General features: G+C 39.7%; 1 protein-coding gene across 1 annotated transcript in view; it reads right to left on the reverse strand.

Annotated features, from left to right (window-relative positions):
* The window catches only part of suclg2 (succinate-CoA ligase GDP-forming subunit beta), a 133,049-nt gene that overhangs the window by 103,083 nt on the left and 9,834 nt on the right, over positions 1–20,132 (reverse strand). The window lies entirely within an intron of this gene.

Here is a 20,132-nt window from a genome sequence, read left to right on the forward strand (position 1 = left end):
TTCGAAAAACCTCTAAAATATTGATGAAAAAGTTTTACACGCTCATGAGGTGGTTTTTCAGACATGTCAATATAGAAGTATATCCCAAAATGTGAAGGAAACACTTTACATTTACACGTGATCACACAAAATATAGGGAGGAGGAAGGGCAGGAGACGAAGGAGGAAGAGCAGGAGACGATGGAGGAAGAGCAGGACATAACGGAGGAAGAGCAGGAGACGAAGGAGGAAGAGCAGGAGATGATGGAGGAAGAGCAGGACATAACGGAGGAAGAGCAGGAGACGAAGGAGGAAGAGCAGGAGATGAAGGAGGAAGAGCAGGAGACGAAGGAGGAAGAGCAGGAGATGAAGGAGGAAGAGCAGGAGAGGAAGGAGGAAGAGCAGGAGATGAAGGAGGAAGAGCAGGAGAAGATGGAGGAAGAGCAGGACATAACGGAGGAAGAGCAGGAGACGAAGGAGGAAGAGCAGGAGACGATGGAGGAAGAGCAGGACATGACGGAGGAAGAGCAGGAGACCAAGGAGGAAGAGCAGGATATGAAGGGGGAAGAGCAGGAGACGAAGGAGGAAGAGCAGGAGACGAAGGAGGAAGAGCAGGAGATGAAGGAGGAAGAGCAGGAGACGAAGGAGGAAGAGCTGGAGATGAGGGAGGAAGAGCAGGAGACGAAGGAGGAAGAGCAGGAGAAGAAAGGAGGAAGAGCAGGATATGAAGGAGGAAGAGCAGGAGATGAAGGAGGAAGAGCAGAAGACGAAGGAGGAAGAGCAGGACATAACGGAGGAAGAGCAGGAGATGAAAAAGGAAGAGCAGGAGACGAAGGAGGAAGAGCAGGAGACGAAGGAGGAAAAGCAGGAGATGAAGGAGGAAAAGCAGGAGACGAAGGAGGAAGAGCAGGACATAACGGAAGAAGAGCAGGAGATGAAAAAGGAAGAGCAGGAGACTAAGGAGGAAGAGCTGGATATGAAGGAGGAAGAGCAGGAGACGAAGGAGGAAGAGCAGGAGATGAAGGGGGAAGAGCAAGAGACGAAGGAGGAAGAGCTGGAGACGAAGGAGGAAGAGCAGGAGACGAAGGAGGAAGAGCTGGATATGAAGGAAGAAGAGCAGGAGACGAAGGAGGAGGAGCAGGAGATGAAGGAGGAAGAGCAGGAGACGAAGGAGGAAGAGCAGGAGATGAAGGAGGAAGAGCAGGAGACTAAGGAGGAAGAGCAGGAGACGAAGGAGGAAGAGCAGGAGACGAAGGAGGAAGAGCTGGAGAAGAAGGAGGAAGAGCAGGAGATGAAGGCGGAAGAGCAGGAGATGAAGGAGGAAGAGCAGGAGATGAAGGAGGAAAAGCAGGAGACCAAGGAGGAAGAGCAGGAGATGAAGGAGGAAGAGCAGGAGATGAAGAAGGAAGAGCAGGAGATGAAAGGGGAAGAGCAGGAGACCAAGGAGGAAGAGCAGGAGATGAAGTAGTAAGATCAGGATATGAAGGAGGAAGAGCAGGAGATGAAGGAGGAAGAGCAGGAGACGAAGGAGGAAAAGCAGTAGACCAAGGAGGAAGAGCAGGAGATGAAGGAGGAAGAGCAGGAGATGAAGAAGGAAGAGCAGGAGATAAAAGAGGAAGAGCAGGAGACCAAGGAGGAAGAGCAGGAGACGAAGGAGGAAGAGCAGGAGACTAAGGAGGAAGAGCTGGAGAAGAAGGAGGAAGAGCAGGAGAAGAAGGAGGAAGAGCAGGAGATGAAGGCGGAAGAGCAGGAGAGGAAGGAGGAAGAGCAGGAGATGAAGGAGGAAAAGCAGGAGACCAAGGAGGAAGAGCAGGAGATGAAGGAGGAAGAGCAGGAGATGAAGAAGGAAGAGCAGGAGATGAAAGGGGAAGAGCAGGAGACCAAGGAAGAAGAGCAGGAGATGAAGTAGTAAGATCAGGATATGAAGGGGAAGAGCAGGAGACTAAGGAGGAAGAGCAGGAGACGAAGGAGGAAGAGCAGGAGACTAAGGAGGAAGAGCTGGAGAAGAAGGAGGAAGAGCAGGAGATGAAGGCGGAAGAGCAGGAGAAGAAGGAGGAAGAGCAGGAGATGAAGGAGGAAAAGCAGGAGACCAAGGAGGAAGAGCAGGAGATGAAGGAGGAAGAGCAGGAGATGAAGAAGGAAGAGCAGGAGATGAAAGGGGAAGAGCAGGAGACCAAGGAGGAAGAGCAGGAGATGAAGTAGTAAGATCAGGATATGAAGGAGGAAGAGCAGGAGATGAAGGAGGAAGAGCAGGAGACGAAGGAGGAAAAGCAGGAGACCAAGGAGGAAGAGCAGGAGATGAAGGAGGAAGAGCAGGAGACGAAGGAGGAAAAGCAGGAGACCAAGGAGGAAGAGCAGGAGACCAAGGAGGAAGAGCAGGAGATGAAGAAGGAAGAGCAGGAGATGAAAGAGGAAGAGCAGGAGACCAAGGAGGAAGAGCAGGATATGAAGTAGTAAGATCAGGATATGAAGGAGGAAGAGCTGGATATGAAAGAAGAAGAGCAGGAGACGAAGGAGGAAGAGCAGGAGATGAAGGAGGAAGAGCAGGAGACGAAGGAGGAAGAGCAGGAGACGAAGGAGGAAGAGCAGGAGATGAAGGAGGAAGAGCAGGAGACGAAGGAGGAAGAGCAGGAGACAAAGGAGGAAGAGCAAGAGACGAAGGAGGAAGAGCAGGAGACGAAGTAGTAAGATCAGGATATGAAGGGGAACAGCAGGAGACCAAGGAGGAAGAGCAGGATATGAAGGGGGAAGAGCAGGAGATGAAGAAGGAAGAGCAGGAGATGAAAGAGGAAGAGCAGGAGACCAAGGAGGAAGAGCAGGATATGAAGTAGTAAGATCAGGATATGAAGGAGGAAGAGCAGGAGACGAAGGAGGAAGAGCTGGAGATGAAGGAGGAAGAGCAGGAGACGAAGGAGGAAGAGCAGGAGATGAAGTAGTAAGATCAGGATATGAAGGGGAAGAGCAGGAGACGAAGGAGGAAGAGCAGGAGACGAAGGAGGAAGAGCAAGAGACGAAGGAGGAAGAGCAGGAGACGAAGATGTCCTCTTCTGCTCCATAACCAGCCTGAAAATGTGTGAAGCTGCTGGCTGATCACGTCCTGGCTTACAGTCAGATATTAATGCCTTTCAATGTAGACTGTAGACAAAACCATTTAAAAAGCTAATCTTTTTAAATGGTTTTAATGAATTAATCTAATGAAAAACAGTAGATAATTAAAGCTGCAAGCAGCGTTGGAGGCCCTCGCACCTCTGGCGCCGCTTCGGCCTATTGCACCGCCCCATCGGCCAAGAGCCTCCCTCCAGCAACACAGCCTCTCTTGCCCACAGCCATATACCCATTCTTCCAGAGTTTATCTCCATCAAGAGGTGATTTTCCTCATCAGAAGATCAACTTGCACGTCAGCCTGTCCAGTGATGACATCTGAAGCATTCATGACCTTGTTTCTTACAAACTGTGTTGAATTCCCACAATCTGGAGCATGATTTCATCAAGAGGAAAATTCCACGTGGCCACTAGGTGGTGGTAAAGTTCTTTTAATGTACAACCATGTTCAGATTGGAACTCTAATGAGAACAGGAAAATATTAGCTCAATTGGTCAACTGACAGCAGGGTTAGTGCCACTTCCTGTATAATGGCGAATGATTTAAACCATCACAGGAAGCCATTTTAATCATGATGCTGTAAGAAGTCAGTCATATTTTCAACCATGAGTTCATGAAGGATGATATTAATGAGTTAGAATTAGTTATACAGAGGATAAAGGGTTAAAATGGTGGGACTTCCTTTTCCCAGGACTATGGTGTTGAGAACATCAGGACATGAACTGGCTTTTTTGTTTGTCCTGGCATGTTATATAAATATGCCTAATTAAGTTTGTTCTACTTGATCTCATCTCGTGTTGTGAAAAAAGGAGACTTATGTAAATAATTACACTAAATAGTGGTTAAACTGTATCTCTGCATACAATAGAGCTTTAAAATAATGCATTTATTTTACATTTTTAAAGTCTTTTAGTACATATTAATATTATTATTATTATATGTTTGTTGTAATGTTTGGATTGTGTTACTTTTGTGGTGTTCTGACTTTGACTCAAACAATAAATACATTTTTCCCCCCTCTATAGGATTGAAAATAGTATTGAGTTTTAGTATTGTGACAACCCTAGTACACTCTCCGTTGAGGCAGTTTACATAAAACAAAAAAACAAAACATGTCTCTCGCCTGCTTCGGAGTGTACAAACTACTACTCTCTTCCCTCCTCTCCTGCCGTCTTACACCCTTTTTCCTGTAATGAGGCAAACAGTCTGGTCTAAGATTCAAGACAGCTCAGGAGCTGTTTGCTCCATCAGCAGCCGCTGGTCCTGTCAGCTCCAGCTGTTGTTGCTATTAAAAAGAAATTGCCTTTTTAATGCGAAGGAGAGACACAGGCTGTGTCAGAGATAGAATCCCTCTGCACCAGCACGCACTACAATGTGCACATGTGCACGAGCACAAGCAAGCCAATAGCCATGTGTGCATGAATGAAAAGGAGTAGAGGGAGTCATTAAGAAAAGAAAGACCATTAAATTAAAAGGAAAACAAGGATTGTGAGGTGAGATACGGTTGGGCGTGTAATTGATGCTGCAGTGCTTGTATTTCCTCATCCACTGAAGATTAAACTAACACGAGGATAACATCAGGGTTGCACTCAAATGTTCTGCTGACTAAATCAAGATAGACTCATAGAAGACGTTCAGTTCTTAGCAAATACCACCATCATTGCATCTGTTGCATTTCTGTTAGCAATAAATTGTCAAAACATTGATACAGCAACATTTAGTGCCACATTACATCAACTGTTGTCCTGTCTGCACAGGCAACTCTCAATAATCACCAGCTTTAAAGAAAGAAAGCAGCTGCTCCTTCTTAGTTCTGCACTTCATGGTGTGAAAAATACTAAACGTGCCGACAGCAAGCATGCAAAATTGAACCTGCATCCTTCTAAATGCACAAAACCTCAAGCTGCTCGTAGATATTTGGGCTTAGTTGTCACAAACTGGAAAAAACTTAACTTTTAATTCCTCAGCAGTTAGAGCACAAAACTGTCCACACAATAAAAAAAACTTTAACTACAAACTAAATAAAATTTAAAGTTTAAGGCTCTCAGAAGTAATTTCTATTACAACATTCAAGGACTCGCTGGGAAAATACAGCAATTTTTCTAATGTTCTGAAATTGAGCAACCAACCAGAAGGCTGTGTTCTCATGCACAATAACTTGTGTTAGAATAAATTACACACCCAGATTAGGTTCAAATGTTTGCAACAGTAAATCTGAAATAAATACGTTTGCATGTGTGAAAACAAATCATCGTCTAAAACCTCTGCCCTATGAATAAATAATGACAGGCGAATTCAAGAGGAACAAAGACAGAGAAACCAATCATGAAAAATTCATTTGAGAAAACTCTTTATACAGTACACATCAAAACAGATTATCAAGGTTTCTCTGCATCAGGGTGAGTGGCGCATGGGGCATTTACAAGGCCACTCTGGGCTTTTTTTAACCTGTCGGTTACTTAAGCATTCACATAGCAGAGAAGTTATTCAAGGGTCAGAGCACTGGTCTGGGGCGTATTTGTTCATCTTTCAACCACTGAATGATAAAGGAGAGCATAATGTAAGATTCACTAACCTGTAACCATTATAAATGAGGAACTGATGCTTTTTTATGAATTTCTATTTAATTTATTGCAACTTCCTGCTTTTTTCTTGCTCTGTTTTATATTATGTTAAAAATGGAATAAACTAAACTAAAAATCCAAAGCCTAGCACAGCTGTCAGCAGGATGCAACAGCAAACAGAAGCAAGTAGGAGGTAAACATGCAACAACATACTGCGATGCGCGGCTAACCATGGCTACGGTTAGCCATGTCGCTTCCCCTCCTAAACGTTAGTTTTTCCTTTAACAATTCAAGCTGAAAAATGTGTCTTATATGCCCCCACAAACATAAACCAAAAAGCAAAGCACAGATCAAGAGGAAAAAAAAGCCTTAAGTGTGTGAAATTTATACCCACACAAAGCTCACACTTTCAGACTGATGTGTAGTGGGACAGCTGAGTACCGTTTGACCGACTCCTGACCCAACAGTTCCTAAAAAAAAAAAAAGGACTAGAAACCTCGGAAGTGGGAGTCATAACGTTTAGAAAGAAAGGGCACCAGTGCTATCTGCACCAGTTCCTCAAACGCTGTATCTGCATGCAACATAGTTTTTATTTTAATCTTATTTATCACGTTTTATGTATTATTTTTTTACTTTTTCAATTATGCAAACCTATTAGTAAATAAGAAGAAAAACTTCAAACACTGCTTTCAGAGCAATTCTTAAAAAATCTGTAATGAAAGACATTTCCAGCATTGGTAAATATAAAAAAAACAATCTTGATGACTACTGAAGAACAGATTTCTGGGTTTATAAGGTACACTTAAATGCACCATTAAATCTGACGCACTTGGTGACATTAATGATTTAGATTGCAGAGTTTACGGAGTGCCCCTTAAATGTACCATGAAATCCTTTGCTCTCTAAAGGTGGTCAGTTTCTTAGTTACGGAGGCTCATAATCCACATTCAACTGAAATAGATTATAGATAAAACACCAAATCAGGAAGGTCACTTGCAACAAATATTATGGGATCTGCGTTGATAGCTGCTTAATTCGTGCACATCTATGGCCCTGATGTAAATGCAAGAACTCATAATCATCTGAGATGCTCTGGTTTCAGTTGAAATGCTCATTTGTATGCAGGCTTATCATTAATTCCATCTTTGCATTACGATATTAACACTTGTAGGAAATTGATGGTCAAATTGAAAGCTGAAATGTGCTCTGGTTTGAGCAGCTGGGATTATTATGGGAAGGTGTACAACCTTCACTCCAAATCATGTCTGAGTGGCTCACACTTTGGCTGTCCAAATGGATTTTATCTAAGTGTTCTCATTTTGTTTAACACCGAATAAGTGTTAATGGACTCTGGGAGGAGACGGAGTTCCTTTGTTAGGCCTAACTGTTATAAATATGCATTTGTCCATCTGTCGGTTAAATTTATCATGAGCAATTCCAGTAGGGGTAAGAGAGAGGCTGATAACTGCTGGTTCCACTAATTACTGTGTGCTGAAAAGAATATAATGTGGAACGGGTTGAAGCTGATCATCTATTCAGCACTAAGTAGATGTTTTAAGATTTGTTTTTTTGTTTTCATTATTATTAATAGAAAAGCACCAGGGTGCTCATTCAGACCTTAAGCTGTCAGATTAATGGAAATGAGTCGTTTAGAATGAAGGGTTGAATACGCAAAAGTTTAAAATGGAAACATATGCAAAACACCTGCTATGTCATAAATCTCCATAAACCTTCAACTGCTGGCTGAAGCACCACATCATGCAAACATGGCGCAAATGCACAAGTCCGAATATCGTACGAAATCAAAACTCTCATAACTGCACCAACACTGTCAGATAATGTGGTGGCCCAGTTAACGGCTGACAGTCAGAGCAAAGGTCTGACCAGCGAGAACAGAGGAAAATGAGCTAATTATTGAAGGATATCTATCAAACAAATACATGATGCAATTACACATATGTAAGTTATAATTATAAGTTTAGAGATTCATCTTTATTTATTAGAGATTCATTTTTTATTTATATACTCACTTAGAAGAGCTGATTCCTTAAATATTATCTTTACTTAGTATCATTGAGAGCTTCAATCTGAACCTAATTTATTTGTCATAATGACGTTTTAACATTTAATCAAACCTTTAAATGAACAACTGAACACAGTTAACAAATCAAAGTCTGAACATTATGACACTTTGGATTTTTTATATATTCATTCTGTCTCCAATATTCTTTAAATGTCGCCAGATGCTGCTTACGTTTCAGTGTTTGTCCGTTTATTCAGAGCCCAGGTTACAAACTAAAGTCATACCATAGATCCACAGATGGTCTACTAACACTGTGATGCTCTGCAGTATGAACATTTCAATAATGATTAAAGCAATCTACCAAGACTTGTGCCAACTCTGGAGTCACTAACGTGGGCTTGTTGATAATCAGAAGAGGATAATTTTCTAACAATCTAACAGCAGTTATGTTTCTTACACAAGCACGATGGAATCTCTACTTATTGTTTGTAAAGATTTTGTAAGTTTTACCAATAAATGCGTGTGCAAAAAACAAGATGCAAAAACCTGCTGGTCATTGTGCTTCTTTAGGAAATCCTGACAACATCTTTTTAATAAAGTAAAACTGCATTTCAGCAGTAAATCTGAATTTGCATAATTTAGTCCTTAAAAATGAACAAAATCAGCTTTGATAAGAAAACAAAGCTAAATGATTGCTAAGCAGATGGGGCGGGTCTCTTCGCTAGCCTGAGGTAAAGTGTTAACATCAAAACGCAGTCAAACTCCCCTAAAGACCTAAACTCTCCTTGGACTGTGGAGAAGAGCTTTACTGCAGGGCTGTAACAAAAACAATATTAAATAATATTATGTAGTAATTCTGTATCATCATTTGTCTGATATTTTTCTCCATACAGCCAAAAGAGCAGTAATCCACCATTCATGTTTAAACCAGTCCCTTTCAGTGCAACGACATGCTGGATTAGCATGCTTTCTCCATTCCAACACTCATAACAACCTGTCGAGAGACTTCATTACAGCCAAAATGGGTTGTTCTCTAGAAGAATAGCGCACGCTGAAATATACTGACCTCGCTTTTTGCATAACTGAATACATAAGGGGTTCCTGGAGTCTTGTCTTCAATAATATACTAATCATATGTCTCAATTACTCCATGCTACAGTATGTGTTTGTAGACCTTTGCTTCTTAAACCCCCTAATGAGCCCCATTATAGTGAATATTGATGATATGACTCCTATGCAACAGTCTGGAGGGGTTTAAAAGGTACAGCACGAAAGAAGTGCAGAACTTCTTAAAGATCTTTACAGAAAGAGGGTACACATTAGCCAAAAATGCAACAGCCAAAAAAGACAAAAGTTACAAGAGAATTTAAGGAAAATAAATAACTACCTCAACCAAAATAGGTCAGTCTGCATCTGTCACCGACCAAATGAAAAGCCTGGTTCATATGAATTTAAGTATTCATTGTTTTTCTGCCTGTCACTCATTCTTACATGTCCACTTGAGCGGAACATATTCGCACAGCCTTAACAAGCCTAGTTGCAAAGCAAGTCTTGGCTGTTTTGCAGACCCATTTAGCTGCTGTCAGGCACCTGCAGGGCCTTCTCTCTTACAACATCCACTTCTCTTACCATCCAACTGTTTGCCTTAGGAGCATCAGCTCTGCTGCCTGAATTCAATGTCTCCATCCGTTAGTCTCTTAGTCTACAGCAAGGTCCATAAATATTTTGACAGCAGTGCAATCACCATAATTTCAATTTTGACATTTAACATTGGATTTTAAATGAAAAGTGTCATTTGAAGTTTAAACTTTTCATAAGTTAAACAGAAATATTGCATTAGCTCTCAAAGAATGAGACATTTTCTTCACTCCATTTTAACAAGAACAAATAGTTCTGCGATTTAATGCCTGTATAAAACAATAAATCTGTGTTCTGAGTTTTTCATGCCAAGCTAAACCTGTAATTAAGTATGAAATTAATTATATTTAGAGGAAAAGTCAGCTGTAGCATGTGCACTAAAATGTGAGTTGAATGCACTGAGTGGGCAGAGTTAGCTCTGTTTGTTCTAAGCGGTTTAGATCTTACATGCACAAACGCACTGCAGAGACAACAAACCCCTTTACTCTGGACTGAGTTAAATGTTAAAATAAATTATTAACAATTGTGCTTATTGGTAGGAATGTAGGTATTGTGGGTATTTATGTAGCATTGTTGCACCAGATGCTAGCGTGATGAAGTCCAGGGAGAGGCCTGAGAAGGATCATAGTCGACCTGGCAAAGTTTACCAATAACAGCATTTTATGTATTTTTTCCAGCTGTCCGTCAGGGAGACAGGTGATAGTGGAGAATCTCAGCCTTCTGTCAGAATGACGTGAGAATCCTTTTAGAATTTCCTTTTATAAACCGATATAAAATACTGTAGGTGTCTTTTATTAAATAGCTAACCTTATAAACAAACACACACACTTATAATTAAAATTTTCAATGTAAAATGGAACATATGATTATAAGTGATCTACTACAGCGATATTGAACTTAACTTTAAAAGACTTTAAAAACCCATGTGGTAACTTTAAAGAGAAAGAAAAATACCAACACATCCTTGTGAGGAAGATCCTGTTCCTTCCCAGAACAACTAAACAAGAAACTCAAACCAACACCGACTAAACTGGCTCCTCTAGAGCCCAAAAGAAAGTCAAGAGTGAAGATGAAAAACCTAAACAACTTCCTAAAATAACAGCTGCTTATTGGAGAAGTCAGCTGGAGCTGCAGGTGAACCCCCGGGCGCTGACAGGTACCTGGGGCAAGACACCAGAGAATGGAAAGGAACCGGGGGCACCGGATGTACCAGACACAAACATTCTGGATAAGAAAGGAACCTCTTAGTAACTCTAATAAAAATATACCATCACATGTTACCAGCTAAGACTCATTAAATAAAGTTTCTTACTTTACAACTATTAGCTAATGTTTATATCTAAAGTTCTCACCAGTGTCCATTATCATCATGACAAACTTTATTCAGAAACAAAAAACAAAAAATCTCTCATATATACATATATACACATATATCATTCTCAGTGCCGTCACATTCTGCTATGAATGCCAGCTGCCACTATTAAGTGACTGTTAATTTCCCATGAACTGTTCCTCATCAAGGATGGCACTAGTGAACTTCACACTTTCCAAGCCAGTTCACAACTAATGTGGTCAGGTCAGACAGCCACATTTTGAAAAATGCGCACTTGTTGGTGCTCAAGACCCATATGAATTTCCAAAATCCTGGTTTACAAATCTCCAACTGATGGAGATATTACTACCTGATTTAGCTTCCCCCCCGCACACTCTCTATCTTTCTCTAATTGTGTTAAATAATTGAGATCTCAATTTCAATCAAAATAATCGTGATTATCATTTTTCCCATAATCAAGCAGCCCAAGTACAAAAACAAAATGTTCCACGCACACGTCGAGATGTACAAAAAACGGCTTTCAGTGGATCTGGATCCTCGCGTTTCAGAGTGCCAGACGCACTCCTGAAACACTCCTTTAGACACTGAAATATGTTCCTGCAAAGTTTCTGAAGTCAAAATCGACTAAAAACAATATTCGCGCATTTGAGCTCTGATTTACACCTCATCAACAAAACTGTCACATTTAACCCAATTTCTTCACATTTAATAGGCCTTAATAAAATTCCTCAGCCTAAATGTAAACGGATTACTTTTCTCCGTTTATGTCACGTGAAGACGTTCACACGCATCAATGAGTGCCTAGACGGCAGTATTAGAAACAGAAGATATCAGTATCGGTTATCGGCTAAAATATCGGCATATCAGACATCGGAAAAAAGAACAACATCCTGCTTCCCTCCGAAGAGTCAAGATGGAGCTGCGCTCAATTCCAAGTCAGTCGGGGTGAATCAAGGAAAGATGCGGAGGATGAAGTGTACGCACAGATTCTGCATATTTTTGGCCGTGTGTACTTTCCCAGTTTTGGTCATATGACATCTTTCAGTACGGAAGCTACGCAAACTTCCGTACACGAGGCCCCTGGACATCTGCAACAAATGTTCGATCTTTACGCTTTACACCAACAGATATTTGTTCTGCTGACATCAACTGTTGAGCTCTTTGTTTTTTTCTTTTGGTTTATTTATTTCACTTGCCAGTGATTCAGTCAGCATATTAAGCATCCACAGCTCCATCTAACATGAAGAGATAAAACCCTCCTAAAAATGTCAAAATATTAACCTATAAGAACTGGTGACTTATTGGAGCACCTACAGTCATTGCTCAGCATGTTTTTACACAAAATCCACAATTTACTGTCAAAAACACACAATTACAGACGACCTAAAAGAACAGCTTTTCTGAAGGATACCACCTTACCCTTTCTGAGTAACATTCAACAACAAAGTCATTTTACTGTGATGGCCTTGACTGGAGAAAAATCATCCGAGTCCTACATGTCTGTCCTGGAAGAAAACTAAGTGGTAGATAGCAGAATGGCAGAAAGGCAGGCAGCTGGCCTGCTGTCCCTCGAGACGTTCTCTCTACAGTAATTATCATCAGCGGCACTCTGGAGACAGTCCTGCGAAGTCCTTCTACCCAACTCCTGCTCTACTTATTCTTCATGCACAGAAGATAAGACACACACAAGATGTGCTGTACACACTGCCACAAACAATGTTGTGTGCCAAGGGCCCAAGATGGGATAAAGTATTCACAGCAAACTCTTCTACACACAGAAGCACTCAAGACGGTTCTGATGAATGCATCCAAGTCACGAGAAGTGGGACACGCTGAGACATGGACAGGGGACAATGATAAATAACGTTCTTTGTTAAGTTATTAAGGAAAGAAGGGCACCAGCGTTGCAGTGCACACGGAAAAATAAATAAAGAAAAAAAAGAAAATGAAAACAATGCTTTTGCATTGTAAAAAATTATATGCAAAGCTGTCCCTCCTCTTCAAGAAAAAAAGTCTTCTTGCCTTTCACCTGAGGTCAAGCTTACACATGACATATGCCATTAATAAAACTATTAATCTAATATTGCTCTATTAAAAACTTGTCTTTACAGCCGCTACACAAATGGAGCGAAAAAGTCTAATAAGACAGAGAAGATACAGGAATAATTCATAGTGAGGAAACTTTCATTAAATGGTAAATATTATTGCTTTTAGGGGGGGTGGGGGGGGGGGGGGGGGGGGGGGGGACATCTGGGAACCATCAGTTCATAACGGTATACTACTTTTTTCCACTTTTCTTTTAGTCAATTTGCCAAAAAACTAAATGAGACGAGGGAAAAGTCAACTGTTACATTCTATTTAAGCACTTAGGACACAGAGCAGACACATCAGATCTGGTATCTGAGGTCAATAATAGACGATGAAATAAGCTGGAAATCCCACATAAAACATGTACAACACAAACGGTCCGGAAGCATTTCAGTTCCCAGAAAAGTGAAACATTCTGGACCATAAATCCCTCCATCCTGTCTTGTTCACTGGTGTTACCATGTTTAATTTACAGTGCAGAGGTTTGGGGAAAGACTTATAAAACTTCGTTAAATCACTTCACATACTTCAGAAACAAGCACTGAGGATAATTCAGAATAGTTGTTATAGAGATCACACAGTCCACTCTTCTTAAAATCCAAAATATTGAAATTAATGACGTGGCTAACTTTCAAACAGTACAAATCATGTATTAAACTAATCCATAACCTGCTCCCCAACAATATTCAAGTTATTTTCCACAGAGATGGTGGGCATAGCTTCAGCAAAATATTAAATTTAAAACACATGTGTGTTTGTACAACATTAAAAACGTTTAGTGTTTCTGTACGTGGAGCTAAGTTGTGGAACGGATTGAGTGGGACGCTCAGCCAACATCCCAGCATGAACCAGCGTACAAACACCTGGTTTTCACACGGTACCGGGAAGAAGACGGGTGCTGACAGTCACAGGAAGTTTTTACACTTATTGCTATTATGTAATATTGTAAATAATCTCATCAGCTGTATCTGTGAACATGTTAAACAAGAAGTAAACAGGTGTAAGAGCAGACTTTTGATGTGAAATGAAATAAGCGCAGGATTAAATAAGCTCATGCTTCTTTTCAAATGTGTTGGTTATGTTCCATGTTCCATGTAATAATTCCATGTAATATGTAATAATTCCATGTAATTTACTAACATATTTAAAATATGTTGGAAAATTTTCTGGTAAACCAAGAAGAACGTTTAACAAACTAAATATAATATGCTTTTCATTTGTTTGGATATGCATTTGATTGATGGCTGAAACTGAATTCAGTTTAATATTACCTTCTGCACTGGAATCTAAAGAGACTCACAATTCACTGAAAAAGTAACAGAAAGTACTAGAAGAGTTTTAAGTAATTAATTATTATCAACAGTGATTAGCAAAACTGAATATCAGGTAGATTTTTTAATATGTTACTATGTATTTGGTTTGGCAGCTCTTTGTACGTCACCATGATCTGACATTTAGGAAGAAAAAAAGAAAAACTGTTGTTACCATGGAGACGGTAAGAAAGCTCTCTAAACCCAACCACTAAACTACAACAAGTAACAAAAGGCTTGATGTTTACATGTTCCTTTGGGCAATTTTCTGTAAAATTATGCATAATGACATGATAATCTTAAACCTGGTAAAGCTACATGAAAAAAAAAAGAAAATAAAAATCAGAGATGAAAAGTAGGTGTGTGCTGGATGAACCGTACAGCCGCTCTCTGCTCACAGCGAGTAGGTTTGCACCTCATACAAATGCACATAAGGACAGAGCGCCAAAGCAGCAGATGCATCAGGCTGCCGAGTCCTTGTTGCAGCTGCACTGATCTACAAGTGGCATTGAGGGACAAAATTGTGCTGCTTGAACCATATGGTATTCAGCATGTCATCTTGCAACATCAGGACTTCTCTTCATCCTAAGAGGCTTGAAATTGTGCAGTCTCATGTTGGGTTGAGAGCAGGAAGCACAATGTCAAACAACACTTGCTGCGAGAAGTGTCATCGCAGCAAGGCGATGACTGATCTGGGTACTTTGCAAAGTCATTTCAAGACATCGCCAGAACTTCACCGCTTGCCCTTCTGTTAAACTTAAGGAGTCAATATCCTCAGGCAGTTATCACGATGAGTGGAACAATGTCAAAAAGTCACTGTGTGACATCGGAAGTCTGGCCCCCATGGAAATTTATTACAGCTTTGAGCTGTAATTTACTTGGGAAGGCTACAAACCTCTGATCAGCCCCATAAACAGCAGCCAGTCAGTCCATCACTCAATAATTCAAGGGGTTGACACCACTGGTCAGAAACTTTCTGTTTTTTGGAAATTAAAAGAGACATGATCCATCTGATGTGGGTGAAGACGTGATTCAGCACTCACAGATGGAAACACTCTGCAAACATTATCTCATGACAATAACCCAGAAAAAAAGGCATTTTGTTTAGGTCTGAAAGCCTTTTAGATTTTCAGGAGCTACTGTCGCCACTCACAGCAGAAATACACACCGAGCCTCATCTCAATCTGCCCCCGACTTCAGCTTGAAATCAGGATGCATTCACTGCTGCTGCTTCAGCGTGAATTCTCATCAGCAGCTCAAAGCACAAGATTGTCCATGTTGTCAGATCATTGTTTTGTTCACACTACATGTCAGGCGTATCTTGTGTTGGGGAGTTTGCTTTTAACAGGTGTTGACTCAGATCCAGGCTATTTGTTTGTGGTTTTTCTGCGTTGGGAAAATCGGACTAATATCCTGATGTGTGAACATGGCTTAACTTTAGAAAGAAATGGGCTAAAATGGTTTTCAACTACTTTGTTTAATGTTTTATATCCTGACAATGGAATATGACTTCAGATCGGCATCCTTGTATTTCTCTCCCTGTTAAAAATTTGAAATTCCACTTCCCTGTTGCTATAGAAGAATTGGTGAAGAGTAAAGCCAGAAACAATAAAGATTATATCAAACTGAAACATGATGACGAAGAATTACATGTGATTAATGAAAGGTGTGTTAAGTGACTGGTCGGCCATTATGCTTTCTAGTTCTAACACCTTGAGCCAGTTCAGCATGATTGTGTCTAATCACTAACAGTGAATGAAACCGACGGTCGTGATACAGGTTTAGTGCTTTGCAGAGGTAGCGCTCAGGCTAATAACCTGTGAAAATGTACTTACTTATGCACTTAAGAGTACCTCAGAGGAAGCAGACTGTAGAAAACAGGGGCAAAGAGTAAAGTGGGTCACCCCGTGCTTTACAATAGTCTGTTTTAAATACAATACCAACTTTATTTATAAGGCACTTTCAAACAGCCACAGCTGAAACAAAGTCCTGCACATAAGATAAAAACATCATAGGTATCTAAAACATGATATAAGAGCAACTAAAATCCAACACAATAAGACCAATTATTAAAAAAAAAAAAAAAAAAATCATATTAAGAAACTTTCACTGAGGTTGAAAGGCAAAGAATTAAAACGGGTTATGAGTTTAAATAGTGGACAGTGAAGAGGCCTCTCTAACATGCAAGGGCGGGTTTTTCCACAGTTAGGGAGCAGTAAGACGAAGTCCCTGTCCCCTCTGAGCTTCCTCCTGGATCTCAGTGCAGGAGCAGCTCAGCCAACCTGAGGGACCGAGAAGGTGAGCAGAAAGGATGCTCAGAGAGGCGGGGCAACACCATATAAACATTTAAAACTTCTTATATTTGTTTTTCAATCAACTCTGCCAGTGGAGTGAAGACAGGATGATGAGTTGCAGCCTTCTGAACCAACTACAGACGGGAGAATAACGACTGACTCACTTCAGTATAAAGTCCATTATAATAACTAAATCTTTGCCAAATCACAGAGTAAAGACAAATTAAAGTGTGGCTGTCTAACCAATGAGAGAGCTGGTTACATTTCAGGAGCAGCTGTGATTGGTTTAACTTGATTTTCACTCCTCAAGGCCCCAAAGTCTAGCGCTAAAGTTAAATGGAGAGGGTAAACCATTAAGGAAATCCAATTTCAAAAAGAATTTAAAAATGCAGGGGGAAAAAAATGGAAATGGAAAAGAGAATTACCTTTTTGAATAAAAAATAATATTTATAAGATTTATTAGTTATTTATTTCTCCTTTTAAAAATAGCATCTGAAATAAATTTACAAATCACAGTATTTAATAAAAAATTCATATTTCATTATGCAATTCATCTTTAATATTTAAATTTAAAATGTGTTATTACAAAAAATAGCAATCTGATTTCTTTTTGTATGAATTGATTCATTTGAAATTATATTAGCAATCTACATTTTTATTTCACAATTAATTACCATCAAAATGCTGTATTCCTTTTCCAAAGACCCTCCTGGTCCTTCATAGAAGTTGTCCAAAAAGTGAAAAAAAGATTAAATGTTACATGGCTCTACAGAGAATAAAAAAGACGAGGTTGCATCAGTTTGAAGGGAAGCATCAGACTGAAAGTTTTCTGGCTGGCAAGCGAATAGCAGCAGAAAACAAGAGCAGCGTCTATCAGACTCATCCTGTGTTTGAGCTGCGCCTGGAGGTTGTTCTGAAGAAAATCCGTGAGGGAAACAAAATATATCAATCGCTGCTGTTTTTTTCACAGATGTAGATGTTTCCGGCTGGTTAAGCTGCAGGCTCAAATACAGCTCAGTTTCCACCAGGTCCGGTCGGTACGGGACGGGTCACCACACGCTTTCTTACATTTCTACACAAAAGAAAATGGGGTGGGTATCAGAATATCTGAAACTTCTGGGACCCTTCTCTCAGCCTTACTGATCCGACCCTACTGGATTTAGACACACTGCAGCCCGTTGATTGGTTGAAAGAATCATCATTTTGTGAGTGATGACTATTAATGTATTTCATCTAAAAGTTTATGGAGTTTGTACGACCGATTAAAAGGCAGGCCAATTAAATCGGCCGATATTAGCCCTTTTCAAAATTGCTAATATCGGCTGTTGTTTTGCAGATTATACGCCAATTTAGTCTTACTTTCACATAAAACTGTAAATGCTATTAAGTGTCAGAGTCTGCAGAATGATGTCCTTGCAGTATTTGTCCACTCGATGGAGATGACTCCATTCAATCCTGCAGTCTATGTTAGTAATGACATTGCTGTTATCCAACCTAGCATAGCATTAGCTCAGACGCCAGTATCTGCAGAAATAACGTAAGTGTACAAAATATCTGTGAGTACAGAACGAGCATTCATCACGCCGTCAGCTGCAGGTTGAGGCGTATTTTAGGAGATGTGTCTCCCTTAGTTTTACTTTGTCAGAAAATACTAACGTGACAGGCTGTGTTACAGTTAGTGCCAGACCATTTCTGACCATTATATATAAATACAACTCTATCAAAGACGACATCTTTTTGACATTTGAGAAAAGCATATCTGGTTTTTATTTTGGTTCATATATGATATATGCCATGATATATTTTATGACAAAGAAAATATTATAGTAAAGAAATCGTAATTTAACATTAAAGGACATCAGCAGGCAGCATAATGTTTAGCTAACTTCACTCATGTTGGTTATATAAGGCATACGCTTTCTATATATTTTTCTACCTGTACTTTAACCTACTTCTACTTTGCATCAGCAAGAAGTACAAAACAAGATATATTTAATTTGTTCATCATTGATTTATACAGTTCATTTATAGATTAACATTTTTAAGGTTATATATTTTAATTCCCCAGTTATTTAATGCTTTGTTGCATGTTTTTTTGAAAAATTATTCTGTTGTAAAGTTAAACATATAAGGACAAAATATTGTGAAACAGTAAAATGTTTTCCCTTTAATTCACATTTTTATTGGTGCAAGCGTTAATGAACCAAAAATTAAGTTCATTTATTCTTTAAAAAAAAAAAAAAAAACTGGCCAATTAATCGGTAATCAGATTTTTTTTCTGCCAAATATCGGAATCGTATCGGCCTAAAAAAAAATCCATATCAGTCGGGCCCTAGTCAAGTTCTTCTTTATTAGAATTAAAGGACGTTGTCGCCATGCTATGACATCGCAGCCAACGCATCTATCGCTACCCGGCCGATACTCCGCCTACCAGGTAAAGCTACAGTTGACTGTGGAAACACAAACATCAGGATTTTCCGAACCAAAGCACACCAAACGGTCCCGTCCCAACCCGAACCAGTTTGTGAAAACCGGGATTACAGCTCTTCAGTGCAGCCGGTCTAGGTTCAGATCCCGGACTAGGGCTGACTTGCTTTCTTGTCAAGCAACTGTCCAATAACAAAACTTAAAATTAAAATATGAATCGGATATTTTCCTATTGAAATTGTTTTAATTTTATACACCCGTCACACGATAAGAAACAGTCCGCTGGAAAAATGAGGTCACATAATAAAACATAAAAAACATGGAATTCAAGAGGAAAAAATTAAGTAGAGAAAAAAAAGGAATTTAAATTAATTTTATAAAATGAAGTGAAAAATAAAAAATCCCAGAGGAAAATACCAATGTTGTTTTAATAGAGCCCTAATCTATTCCCTACAATTATTCAGAAACATAAGTGTGCTTAGCTGTTGTTTTATGAGTTTGTTGCAAATCTGTGGGATGTTTTATTTCTTAAAAATAAAAGGATGGTGTGTCTAAGCTTTAGACTGGTACCATCTATGATACCATCTATATTCAGTGGTTGTTGTGTGGGTGCAGCAACATGACAACCTATGATGCCCAGCGCTCTGCTGATGAAGAGAAGCAACTGATATGTTAAAGTCTGCTCTGAGTAATGATGCGGAACACAGAGTAGCTGCTGCTGTACAAGTCAATCGATAACTTATAGGACACCTTAACGACCGCCCTCATCACTCACCACCTTCAGGAAGTCAATAAAAACACTAACAAATTACCAAAAGGAATTTTTTCATTTCCTAAAACTGTTCATTATAAATACAGATGAAGCTTTTATACGTGTTGCAAGGAGCTTAAAGACTGTAAGTATTACTAGAGATAGGTATGAAAATAATGCCTAATCAAGCAGTAATGATTTATACTTTTTTTTTTTTAATTAATGTCTTTGTAACAACAGTTAAAAGAAAATTTTTTCCATTTTTCTATCTCTCACCTGTACGAAGCCTAGTTATAAACTGATAATCCAAGTCACTGAACATTACATATTATAAAACAGTATCCCCCAGATGTGTCGCAGGGTTAAAATCCTAATTACTTGGCATGCCCAGATCCTAACCCTTTGAAATGACACCACCTAATTAGTGTCGACAAATGACTGTGGAGTTAATTAACCAGAATGCGCCTTAAGGGGCAATATCAAATGTTTAAGAAATTAACAGACTCACCAAATCTATGTAATTGATTTGTTCCCATTCAGGTTATGAACCCATCTCTGTCCCCGATCCATTTAACCAACCATCCAGAAAAAAATTTAAAATGAACTTTATAGGGTCCACTTCCA

This window comes from Melanotaenia boesemani, chromosome 3 (assembly GCF_017639745.1).
Source record: "Melanotaenia boesemani isolate fMelBoe1 chromosome 3, fMelBoe1.pri, whole genome shotgun sequence".
NCBI lineage: Eukaryota > Metazoa > Chordata > Actinopteri > Atheriniformes > Melanotaeniidae > Melanotaenia > Melanotaenia boesemani.